The following is a 12507-nucleotide window of genomic DNA, read 5'->3' as shown; positions in this document are numbered from 1 at the left end:
TCCCTAATACAGATTTAAAAACCGAATTTCGCCGAACGGTGCTTATTCAATCACCGTGTGTGATGGTTTTTTTTATATCTTTATTAAGGAGACTTTCAGCCCTGGGCTGGTACGTCTCCTTGTGTGTGTGATGGTGTCCGGCAGCAGCAGCAGCAGCTGCAATGCTTTTGGCGCGTGGCGTTGAACTTTATTCTTGAGTACACAAAGAAAGGTTGCCCGCAAGCAGCAAGCAGCTCACATGAGCGCCCATTTGACTGAAACAAAATTAGAAATTTTCGCTCCACAGTGCTTAGACGGCTTCAAATCAGGTCCTGACTAGCCTCCCAAAATTTAAACTAATTTGGTAAGAAACTGTCGTGGCAGAAACTATTTCAAGTTACATATTGCTTTTTCGTAAATTTCTATAACTATTCTTACGGGAAATTTTCTAAGCTACAACTTTGCTCAACATCGTTTTTCAGCCAAATGTCAAATTAAATTGTTATTAATTGTTTAAGAGATTGATAATCTTATGGCATGATCAAGCAGCTGTTATGCGGGCAACACTGTATTCTGCAGCGTGACATAGTAGCCATGATCTTTGTGCTCTATTCTTCGCACCAGAAACACCAATGTTGCCTGCTGAACAGTTGAAAGAGCATAATCATAAGACGTCAGTGACTTGAATCATTAATAACTTTTGTTCTTTCCATTTGATTGAAAAGTGGTTTTCAACAAATGGTTTGTGCCAAAGTAGTTCAAATTTTGTAAGCCTAAGCAGGACCCAATTTAGAACCGTTTAAACACTGTGGAGCGAAAATTTCAAATTTTGCATCAGTCTAGCGTCCATTCACCGAAGAAGGAGGAAGAAGCCGCACCGCTACTGATCGGATTCAGTAGCTCCAAACAACATACAGCTCGCCAGCCTCATCCTTGTTGAACCAAAAAGAACCCCCCTCACATCTCATTTTTATTCAACCATCACGACAAAACGTTCCTTTTCAGGACTGCCATAAATTATTGTTGTTAAGGTGTTAATTTTCATTGAACGTTCGTTCGCTTTGCTGCCAGCCACATCACCCCCAAAGCATGAATTATGATTTCTCACGGCAATTCCAAGAACATTCAGACAAGAGCTCCAAAAAATTCCTGACACTGATTAAAACATCAAATCTGAAGGAGTCCATTTCTATCAAAGTGAGATAGTTGCGCTCATTCATCAAAACTCCATCCCATTTTAGACCCATCGCAAAGAGTGCAGACCCATTCTGGACGCAAAAAAAAATCTTGACAAATGGATTCAGAATTGATCCAAATTGAAATGCACAACGAGCAAAGGCTGCTCACCCTCATCCAATTCTGGTGTATCCTGTCTTGAATTGTCTGTATCTTCCTTCAATGAACGCATTCCTTACATTTGTATCGAAAAGGAGACGGAAAACGAGATCAATACGGTACCTGATTCGATATCTCGCAAACAAATGCAGCTCATTTTTCCAAACACATTCAATGAGATGGTATGGAGAAGCCAACAGTGAATAGCGCACCAGCAATCGTTCCATTCGGATAAGGTTAACAGTTGAAAAGCATAGCTGGAATAGAGATTGATTGAATTTTTTCCCCCAAGTCCCTCCCCCCTCCCTCTTCCCCCTCCAATCGCATCGAGTTACAAGGCATGGTCTCACTTTCAAAACGATATTTCCCTGCCTGCCAGAATATGAAATAAGGCAGCATTCGATCGGGTTGCCTGTAGCATTGCATGCGACAGTGAAAAAGCGATTGGTTTCAATTCGAAGCGACCAATGAATGCACTTGCCATGGTCGTCTGTGAAAACGGATGAAGCACTTGATCCAGGGGAACTATGATTTTACCCACGGAAGAAGCGCGCAATCCGGAAAAGGGCACGTGAAATGCAAATTCTTCATTTTGTTCTGGCTTGACGACGACGACGACGATGACGACGACGAAGACGATGTTCTCAGCACGGCAGTCAAGACAATTTTCTGCAGCTCTGTTGTAAAGGGTGTTACGATCTAAATTGGGTCGACTTTATTTTTTTTTCCTCTGTTTGGGACCAAACATTACTGCGACCAGTAAATTGATCTATTGTAGTATATCCCGTGTCCTTAGTTTAGTGCATGTCGTATTACTCCATCACTATTGAGAAATGATGAAGTATTCGATTTTTTTTACAGTTGCCACTCTTGCATTTATCGCAAGGATCCGACTCTAATTGAAAGGTCCCGCTATTTATACCCTTCGGAGTGTTGAAACACCCTTTCAAAGGCGCGCCCCTTTGTCAGTCAAAATTGGATTCCTTAGCAACAAAATTAAGGTATGACACCGATAATGACCATGCATCAGAACCCTAGTCTTAACCACTTCAAACTCGAACTCAAACGAATATAAGATTAGGAATCACATAGATGAAGACTAACTAACTCATTTTTGCCATGTTTCAAGATCATCCTCGGTGGGCAAAGCCGAGTCTTGTTACTATCAAAAAGGCATAAAAAGTAACAAGGACTAAGATGTGTTCATTGGATTACTGAAAAATCATGTTCCCCTAGTTTGAAGTAGTCAGGACTAAGAATCGGTGGTAGATCTTACATCCCGTAATGTACCACGAAAAGGTGATCAACCCACGTTACGGGGCAAGGGGGGTCGACTTTAACTTGACACTATTTCAATTTTGACATTTGCTCTTCAGTTATCAAAATGGCGTCCAATCAAGAGGAGCAACGCATCAAAATTTTGCACGCGCATCGTGAAAATCCATACTACTCGCACGCCGTGTTAGTGAAATCGCTAAAATACCTGTCAACAATGTAATAAAAGTGTTCGGGGAACGTTTGTCGAGAATCCGGAAGCCTGCATCGGAGAGAAATCGATAGCCGGCAACCGCAGCGATGACAAAAAGAGTGACCAGCGGCTTCAAGCGAATTCCCAACCTCTCCGTTCAAGATGTTGCAAACATGCTGGGAGTGTTGACGAGTTGAACTGTCAACTTATAAGAAAGTGCTTTCTTAGTGACTTCAAATTGCGATGATAAACAAAACAAGACGGCCAAAACACAGACGGCCATTATCGAAAAAAAAAAGCCAATGGAGTGGTATGCCGCCAACAACTTGTAGGTGGTGCCCAAGAACAAGAACCTTCCCAGCACGCCAGAGCTCCACCCAATCGAAACATATTGGACCATCGTCAAACGGAACCTGAAGAAGACCCAAAAAAAACCTGTTGGAAGCGAGAATCAGTTTATGGCAAACTGGCGTTCTGCGGCGAACAAAGTGAACGAAGTACAGAATCTGATGGCAGGAGTTAAACGAAAGGCCCAGCATTTCGGATTCGGTCAACCGGAGGTTTAGCTGAATAGTTTTTTTCTGTATTTTATAATTAAAAAAAAAAAAAAAATTTGTTTAATTTATTAATAAACACCCATTTTTGTTCTACCAAATTTTGATCGTAACACCCTTTAGCATTCCAGGATGATGTCGGGTGGTGTCGGGATTGTATTGTATTGTGAAGACAAATTGCAGGTTCGTTTTGCATGCTGCAGGCACAGGTTGGAATAGTGCAACGTTGAGCAATATCTGTCGTCGTTTTCTTGTAGTGAGTGCAGATGAATTGAGGAAACAAGGGAAGATAGCACGAAACAACTGTTACCGTATTTTGTTGATGCTTGGCTCTGGGAAAGATCAAGTGTTCATTCATGCTGCAAGTGCAACGTAATAACAATTTCATAATGAAATGTGGTCAGCATGTGATTGCTTTCGTCGACAGCTTATGATAATCATTCATCATTTAATCCAACGTCATTGTCTAATAAGGCTAATTGATTTCCAAGCTACTTCACATTGCAATCCATTAATTCCGTAATCCAATTAATCACCGGCAAAACCTGTTCGGCAAACAAACTATCAAAAGCCACACACTGCATGGAAGTTCAAACAACTCCAACCGTCAATCAGTTTCACTTTGATGTGAGCATCTCGGAAAGCCCTGCCAAGCAGCAGTCGTTCACTTCCAAGGATTCCGTTCATAAATATTTAACAACGCCGTTTCCACTTCCTTTCCAATTTGCCTCCTATCTATTTAATAAGTGTTTGACACTTTTAGTGCCTCAGCAGGCAGCCACTTCCAATCACGCACTCACACCTTATTCTCGTTCGAAGGAAACCGTTTATGCGTGTGTCAATTTCTGATTCCTGTTCCATTACAAGCCTAGGCTCCCCTTAGTTTGATTGCCTCTCAGTCCCGGGTCCAACAGCTTGTCGGTTACTCCGTTCTGTTGAAATACCACATCCGGCTGGAACGGTTGCTGACACATGCACACACAGACACGACATGAAGAGGAGAGCATTTCAAATGCTTTTCCCCCTCTGGGTAAAGGGTGCTCTTGGCTTCGGTGCGATAATGTTTTCCGTTCCATGCATAATGGATGAGTCTACCGAAGGCTTCTACTGGTCGGGCTGCCACGACCAATGCCATCTTGTATTGACTAAAGCAAGCAAAGCTTATGTTGATGTGAGCTGTGGCCTGTTGTTTCTGAGAATCTCAAAATTCCAAATTCTATTGTCAAAATTTAATATTGGTCAACTGTTGACCGAGTGATTTACTGCTGAAAATTTTCTTACGAAAACACTTCGCTGAATGCATGCAAACGATTCTTTATGGTTTCAGCTTCAATTTGACTATATTTTTACCACTGAGAAAAAGCAATCTAGCAGGGTTTTCTTGAAATGAAACACATGCACTACAAATTGTAGCTGATTTCGAGTTGCCGATAATAGAACAGCAGACTTACATGCAGTTCAAATGGAACGGTTGCCGAAGAAAAACTGGTTGCCGACAATACTCGCTCTCACTAGAGAAGATTGGAGCTTTGTAAAAGCGTTTCAAAACAGTTTTTGACAATTCTTTCGACTGAAATTGTTAGAGCAGCTGGCAGCAAAAGATTGTAAACAAACCAATAATGCATATGTGTGCGTTCCATAGAGAAAAAGGCTATAGAAAGAAGGTCGCTGCGTAGGTTGCCGAGAATACGTAAATTCCCCTATATCAATTTTTTTTTGTATTTCTTATTTTTTTTTGCATTTATTTTTTTTATTTTTGATACTATTTGAAATTACTGTAATTATTTGTCAAATATTTATTAAAAACACCATTGCGGCGATATTTAACCGCAATGGAAGAAAATGATAAAGGCGGGGGATGGTCGACAGACGACGAAACTCTTAATTCCACCTCACACGAAAGTCTCGAGGAAGTTGTGGAAATGGAAACCCTTGACGTTCCAGTTGACTTGCTCTCCAGCAAAAATACTGAAGCATATCCCAAGAAAAGGTATCGCCCACAACCCTCTCCCCCACCATCTCCTCCTCGTCCACCTGCACCCCCCACACCATTGCCCCCGAAAACCTCTGCGCTCCCCCGCCTAAAGGCTTACCCAGAAGCCTCGAAAGCCCCATGAGTTGTTTTTTTCCGGCCCAAACAAAAACCTTTGAACATTCCGAGGATCTCTAAGGATCTAACAACACATTTTTCGGCCGTTACCGAAATTTTCAAGGTAACACCAATAAAACTGCGCGTTACCGTTGATGACCGGAAGCAGGCTAACCAAATTGTTGCGTGCGAGCTCTTTTCATTGGAATACCGAGTCTACATACCCAGTAGTGAGGTAGAAATTGAAGGAGTGGTCACCGAAGCGAGTTTGACTAGTGATGATTTCTTGGGTCCCGATTCCTTCGGAATCTTTAAAAACCGTGCTCTTCCGAAGGTGAAGATATTGGACTGCCTTCAAATGCAGTCAGTATCCGTAGTAGGCTCCAAAAAAACTTATTCCTTGTCAAACTCGTTTCGTGTGACCTTTTCGGGTTCAGCGTTACCTCACTTCGTCGCTATTGGCAAGGTTCGGCTGCCTGTACGTCTGTTTGTACCTCGGGTAATGAACTGCTCGAAATGTAAACAACTTGGTCATACATCGGACTACTGCTCGAACAAACCACTCTGTGATCAGTGTGGCGAGCAACATCAAGAGGGCCCTTGCGGTGCTCCTCCAAAATGCGTGTACTGCAAGGAAAGCCTACATACCCTGACTGACTGCCCGAGGTACAAACAGCAGGGAGTAAAACTTAAGCGGTCTCTGCAAGCTCGCTCCAAGAGAACACTAGTAGAACTCTTGAAGAATACCGCTTCATCTTCTCAGACCACACCAAAGAGCAATAACACGTTCTCCATTTTGCCAGTTGATGATCTAGACTCTGACTCAGAGGTCGGTGAGGGTAGTCCGTTTGTCTTTAAAGGCAATACGAGAAAACGAGCAAAAAAACACATCACCGAAAAGCCTCGTAAGGCCACTTGTACGGACCACCCTGCCACCTTGGAAAAATCAAGAGGCAACGGAAATGCACCGAAACCCATTCCACCGGGTTTTAAACCTTGTAATTATGACAAGAACTTTCCGTCACTTCCAGGATCATCTAAAACCCCAGATGTCCCAGTTTTTCGGCCAGAAAAGCAGCTGAATAATCAGCAAGAACATGCCCCCATGTTCACGTTTTCTGGTATTGTGGATAGTCTTATGCCAAAACTTGACACATTTAAATTTTTAGTTAACAACTCACTTTCTGATGCATTTGCCCTTTGTGAAACATGGCTCTCTTCAGACAACGATCTTGCTTTCCACGATTTCAACATTATTCGCCTTGATCGGGCAGATTCGTATGGAGGGGTGCTTCTGGGGATCAACAAGCTCCATTCCTTCTACAGAATCGATCTGCCTTCGGTGACAGGCATTGAAGTTGTTGCATGTCAGGTTAATATTCGAGGTAAATGCCTCAGTATTGCCTCAGTATATCTTCCACCGCGAACTGCGATTTCTCGTCAAAGTTTCTCGGATATCTGCACGGCTATGCCGGAGCCACGGTTGATCTTAGGAGATTTTAACTCTCACGGTACAGGCTGGGGGGAACTGTACGACGACAACCGCTCAACCTTGATATACGAAATGTGCGACTTCTTCAAAATGACAATTCTGAACACCGGGGAAGCAACACGAGTAGCCAAACCTCCAGCAAAAGTAAGCAGATTAGACCTCTCACTTTGTTCGAGTTCACTATCGTTGGATTGCTCGTGGAAAGTAATTCAAGATCCCTACGGTAGTGACCATTTGCCAATCAAAATTTCTATTACCAATGGTTCATCTTCTACTCGCTCGGTCGCACAGACGAAACGTGTTCCGGGTGTTTCCGTCCGCAAGCGACCTCCCACCCCGTGGTGGGATAAAGAATGCACCGACGCGAACAGCGAAAAGTCCGCCGCGTTTAAACGCTTCCGATAACACGGTAACGTCGAGGATTTCGAGCGGTACACCGACCTCGAGAAAACCTTAAGGGCTTGACTTAAGCCAAAAAACACGATTTCTGGCGTCGGTTCGTCGATGGTTTGTCGCAAGAGACTTCCATGAGAACACTCTGGAATGTAGGCAGGAGAATGCGAAACGCGTCATCACCGATAAAAGAAGACAAGGAGTACTCGGACAGATGGATTTTCAGCTTCGCGCGGAATGTTTGCCCGGATTCGGTACCGGTTCAAACCAACGTTCGTGATCGTCCGTCGGGTAATAACGAAATAGATTCCCCGTTTTCGATGGTAGAATTCTCACATGCTCTCCTTTCATGTAACAACTCAGCTTCAGGAATGGATAGAATCAAGTTCAACTTGCTTAAAAATCTCCCAGACGTCACGAAAAGACGCTTGTTGAACTTATTCAATCAATTTCTGGAGCACAACATTGTTCCGGACGACTGGAGGCAAGTAAGAGTTATCGCCATTCTAAAACCCGGTAAACCCACGTCGGATTATAACTCGTACCGTCCCATCGCGATGCTGTCCTGTATACGGAAATTGTTGGAGAAAATGATTCTTTTTCGTCTAGACAAATGGTTTACTTTCAGATACGCAATTTGGATTTCGGAGAGGCAAAAGAACGAGCGACTGTCTTGCATTGCTTTCAACTGAAATTCAACTGGCCTATGCGCAAAAACAGCAAATGGGTTCAGTTTTCTTGGACATTAAGGGGGCTTTTGATTCTGTTTGTATCGATGTCCTTTCGGATAAACTCCACGGTAGTGGGCTTTCACCAATTATGAACAACTATTTGAGCAACTTGTTGTCTGAGAAATATATGAGCTTCTCTCATGGAAACTCGACAACTTCACGAATTAGTTACATGGGTCTCCCCCAGGGCTCATGTTTAAGCCCCCTTCTTTATAATTTTTATGTAAAAGACATTGATGGTTGTCTTGATGAAAATTGCTCGCTAAGGCAGCTTGCAGATGACGGGGTTGTGTCCGTTATAGGGCCAAGTGCACCGGACCTGCAAGGACCATTGCAAGATACCTTAGACAATTTGTCTTCTTGGGCTATGAAGCTGGGTATCGAATTCTCTCCGGAGAAAACTGAGTTGGTTGTTTTTTCTAGGAAGCATCATCCAGCACAGTTACAGCTTCAACTAAAGGGTAGAACAATCACTCAAAGTAGGGTTTTTGATCTAATTTCCGTCCTACTAAGGACATCATGCACTTTACCACGCTTTTTGGAAAGGGTTTGAACAAAACACGGAATGTTCTCATCAAAGATAACTTCTAAATTTATCCACCTTTCCATACGTACCGTTGGATTTGATAAAGAGTCAAACAACGTTGAGATATTATTATAAATCTAACACTGCTTCTTGCTTCTAAATTCGTCCTACGCGTTTCAATTCCGTCCAAACGCATTGAAACGCCATTAGATTTTCTTCGTCCTACGGATAAACGCAGAAAAAGGGGATGCGCTAGGAGCGCTTCTTTTGTTTTGAGAACAATGAGCGTAAATATGCATACAAGGCGCTCTAATAGGATTTATGTTGTAGCTAATGAACTAACGCATCGGAACAAACGTATTATTGTTGTATTGTTGTGCATTGTGAAATCATTGATATTATTGATGATTTCTGCTCGATAGAACGGAAATGGGCGATAAAGACGAAGTAGCGCTCTTCCCTATATCTTTCAAGTATTTAGGTGTCTGGTTCGATTCCAAAAGCACGTGGGGAAAACATATTGCGTATGTGAAACAAAAATGCCAACAAAGAATCAATTTTCGTCGTACAATTACCGGAACTTGGTGGGGAGCACACCCGGAAGATCTGATTAGGTTATATCGAACAACCATCTTGTCGGTTCTAGAGTACGGTAGCTTCTGCTTTCAATCCGCGGCGAAAACACATATCTTGAAGCTGCAACGGGTTCAATACCGTTGCCTCCGAATCGCGCTTGGCTGTATGCACTCGACGCATACGATGAGCCTCGAAGTACTCGCGGGTGTTCTCCCACTGACAGATCGTTTCGCGGAACTGTCCATCCGGTTTCTTATCCGTTGTGAAGTAATGAACCCATTGGTAATAGAAAACTTTGAGAAGCTGCTCGACAGAAATCATCAAACAAGATTCATGAGTCTCTATTACGAGTACATTGCCCTGGAGATTGGCCCTTCTTCATTCAATTCCTCTGGTGTTTGCCTCCAAGATTTTTATAGTTCCTCTGTAAATTTTGATCTGACCATGTTGCAAGCAATCCGTGGAATACCAGATCACCATCGGTCGATGGTTGTTCCCTTAATTTTTGCAAACAAGTACCACCATGTTAGTAACAATAAGAGTTTTTTCACAGATGGGTCAACTATAAACGCTTCTACTGGATTTGGAGTATTCAACGAATTTCATAGCGCCTCATATCAACTGCAAAAACCCTGTTCCGTATACGTTGCGGAACTAGCAGCCATATTTTACGCAGTAGAGCAAATTGCCTCACTACCATCTGATCACTATTTTATTTTTACTGATAGCCTTAGCTCGTTGGAGGCTATTCGATCAATGAGGCCGATGAAGCACTCCTCGTATTTCCTGACCGAAATCCGAGCAAAATTGAGTACTTTATCTAACTGCTCCTATACTATCACATTAGTTTGGGTCCCATCTCATTGCTCAATTCCGGGTAATGAGAAAGCGGATTCGCTAGCTAAGGTGGGCGCTAAAGAAGGCGATATTTTTGATCGACAAATCGCCTTTGCGGAATTTTTCTCAATTACCCGTCAGCACGTCCTCACCAACTGGCAACAAAAATGGAATGAGAGTGATCTGGGAAGATGGTTACATTCTATTCTCCCACAGGTATCGAACAAGCCATGGTTCAAAGGATTGGACATGAGCCGTGACTTTATACGTGTCATGTCAAGGCTCATGTCCAATCACTACTCGTTAGACTCGCATTTCTTCCGAATCGGGCTCGCAGGCAGCAATTTGTGCGCTTGTGGTAGTGGCTATCACGATATCGACCACGTACTTTGGTCATGCACCCTCCATTGTGTTGCTAGATCCGAGTTATCCGCATCCCTCAGGGCCCGAGGAAAACAACCTATGCGGCCCGTTAGAGACATCTTGGCGAGCCGAGATCTCGAATATTTTAATTTAATTTATGTGTTTTTAAAACGAATCGATCTGAGGATTTAGTAGTTAGTGTCATCTTGTGTTCTCTCAAGTTGCTAGGTCTCCATCGGTGTATCCCCATGTTTGTCTTTTTCTCCAGTAAGTCGCTTAGTTCTAGATCAAGAGCACATTGCTCTAAAAAACCTTGTGTTCTCAATCCCTACCCTGCCACCCGTTTGTTACAATTTGTTACCCCTAACCTCGAGATAGCCGCGAGTTAGCGGCCCCCGCTTTACTAACGTTAGTTTTAAGTAATTTTGTAACCCAAACGCGAGGGGGGCGACACATCTAAATCTCAATTTTAGATGCTCAATAAATCTCACACTAGCGAATCAATCTTCGAAAAATCTTCTTTCATTTCTCGCATCTACTTGCATCGCGCATCATCTTTTTGCAGGAAATCTTCAAAATCGTGATAAATCTTCTATCTATCTACCCAGCGTACGCGCAGCTAGCCACAGCAAAACACAATATTTCCTGCATCGTAGATAGAGTCGTCCCCCTCGCCCAAACGATGAATATCGGCTCCGCAAAGCTACGGCAAATGAGCCTGGAAAAATAAAACCATATATAAAAAAAGGCCGCTTATGATACTATTGACCGTGAAGAGCTATGGAAGATTATGGACGACAACGGTTTTCCCGGGAAGCTGACCAGACTGATCAGGGCTACCATGGATGGTGTACAGTGCTGCGTGAAGATATTGGGTGCGTTATCGTACCCGTCTGAAACACGCAAAGGACTTCGACAAGGCGATGGTCTTTCCTGCCTCCTGTTCAACATTGCGCTAGAAGGTGTTATGAAACGTGCGGGCTTTAACATCTTCAATAAGTCCAGCCAGTTCATCTGCTTCGCTGATGACGTGAACATTTTCGGAAGAACGTTTCGGGCCGTGGCGGAGCAATACACCAGGCTGAAACGTGAAGCAGAGAAGGTTGGATTAAAGGTGAATACGTCGAAGACAGAGTATCTGTTAGCTGGAGGAACCGAGCGGGATAGGGCCCGACTATCGACGGAGATGAGTTCGAGGTGGTGGATGAATTCGTGTACCTCGGATCATTGGTGACGTCGGATAACAACTGCAGCAGAAAAATTCATAGAAGCATAAATGCCGGAAGTCGTGCTTACTACGGACTCCACAAGACCCTGAGGTCGGGTAAACTTCACCTGCGTACTAAATGTACCATGTACAAGACGCTGATAAGACCGGTAGTTCTGTACGGGCACGAGACGTGGACGATGCTTGAGGAAGACCTGCAAGCACTGGGTGTTCTCGAACGACGAGTGCTTAGGACCATCTTTGGTGGGGTATCTGAGAACGGTATTTGGAGGCGAAGGATGAACCACGAGCTGGCGTATCTCTATGGCGAACCCTGTATCCAGAAAGTTGCGAAAGTTGGACGGGTACGATGGACGGGACACGTTGTAAGAATGCCGGACAACAATCCCGCAAAAATGGTGTTTGCCTCGAATCCAGCCGGTACAAGACGAAGAAGAGCACAGCGAGCAGGATTTTGGAAGTGTGGGACAGTCAATAAATTGGAGACAAGCAGCCACGGATCGAGTGAATTGGCGTAACATTGTGTCGGACCAGGATAAGTAAGTAAGTAATTTTGGTATCCATAACAGATACGTACTTCGACTACAATTTTCAGTCTTCATCAATGTCATTCCCACTAAAGACTGTCGGGCTGGAGGCCACTCGATGGTTGGGGATTCATCCTCCTTCAGGACCACCATTTGACCCACCTTTAGCAGGGTTGCTTGACTGGTTCATTGTTGTTGGCGATTCCCGATCCGGGCTACACGGAGGTTCCTACGAGCCGGTACAGCACTACCAGGAGCTGCAACAACTAGTACAGCAGTATTAGAAGCTATGGAGGCGAGAGTACATCTCACTGCTGCACAACCTCAACACAGGAGTGGAACTTCGGATCAGAAAGTGGCTCCACTTGTCATTTGCGAACACTAGCGCACCTAGCGGTAGAAGGCATAT

At 43.8% G+C, this 12507-nt stretch overlaps 1 protein-coding gene across 1 annotated transcript in view; it reads right to left on the bottom strand.

The window, feature by feature from the left end:
• LOC135713067 (5-hydroxytryptamine receptor-like) overlaps nt 1-12507 on the bottom strand; it is a 545162-nt gene that overhangs the window by 234305 nt on the left and 298350 nt on the right. The window lies entirely within an intron of this gene.

Source organism: Ochlerotatus camptorhynchus, unplaced genomic scaffold (genome assembly GCF_037179485.1).
Source record: "Ochlerotatus camptorhynchus isolate MF236.1 unplaced genomic scaffold, CSIRO-AGI_Acam_v1.1 ptg000530l, whole genome shotgun sequence".
NCBI lineage: Eukaryota > Metazoa > Arthropoda > Insecta > Diptera > Culicidae > Ochlerotatus > Ochlerotatus camptorhynchus.
Note: the sequence above shows the minus strand (reverse complement) of the source record. Positions and strands in the feature narration are given on the sequence as shown.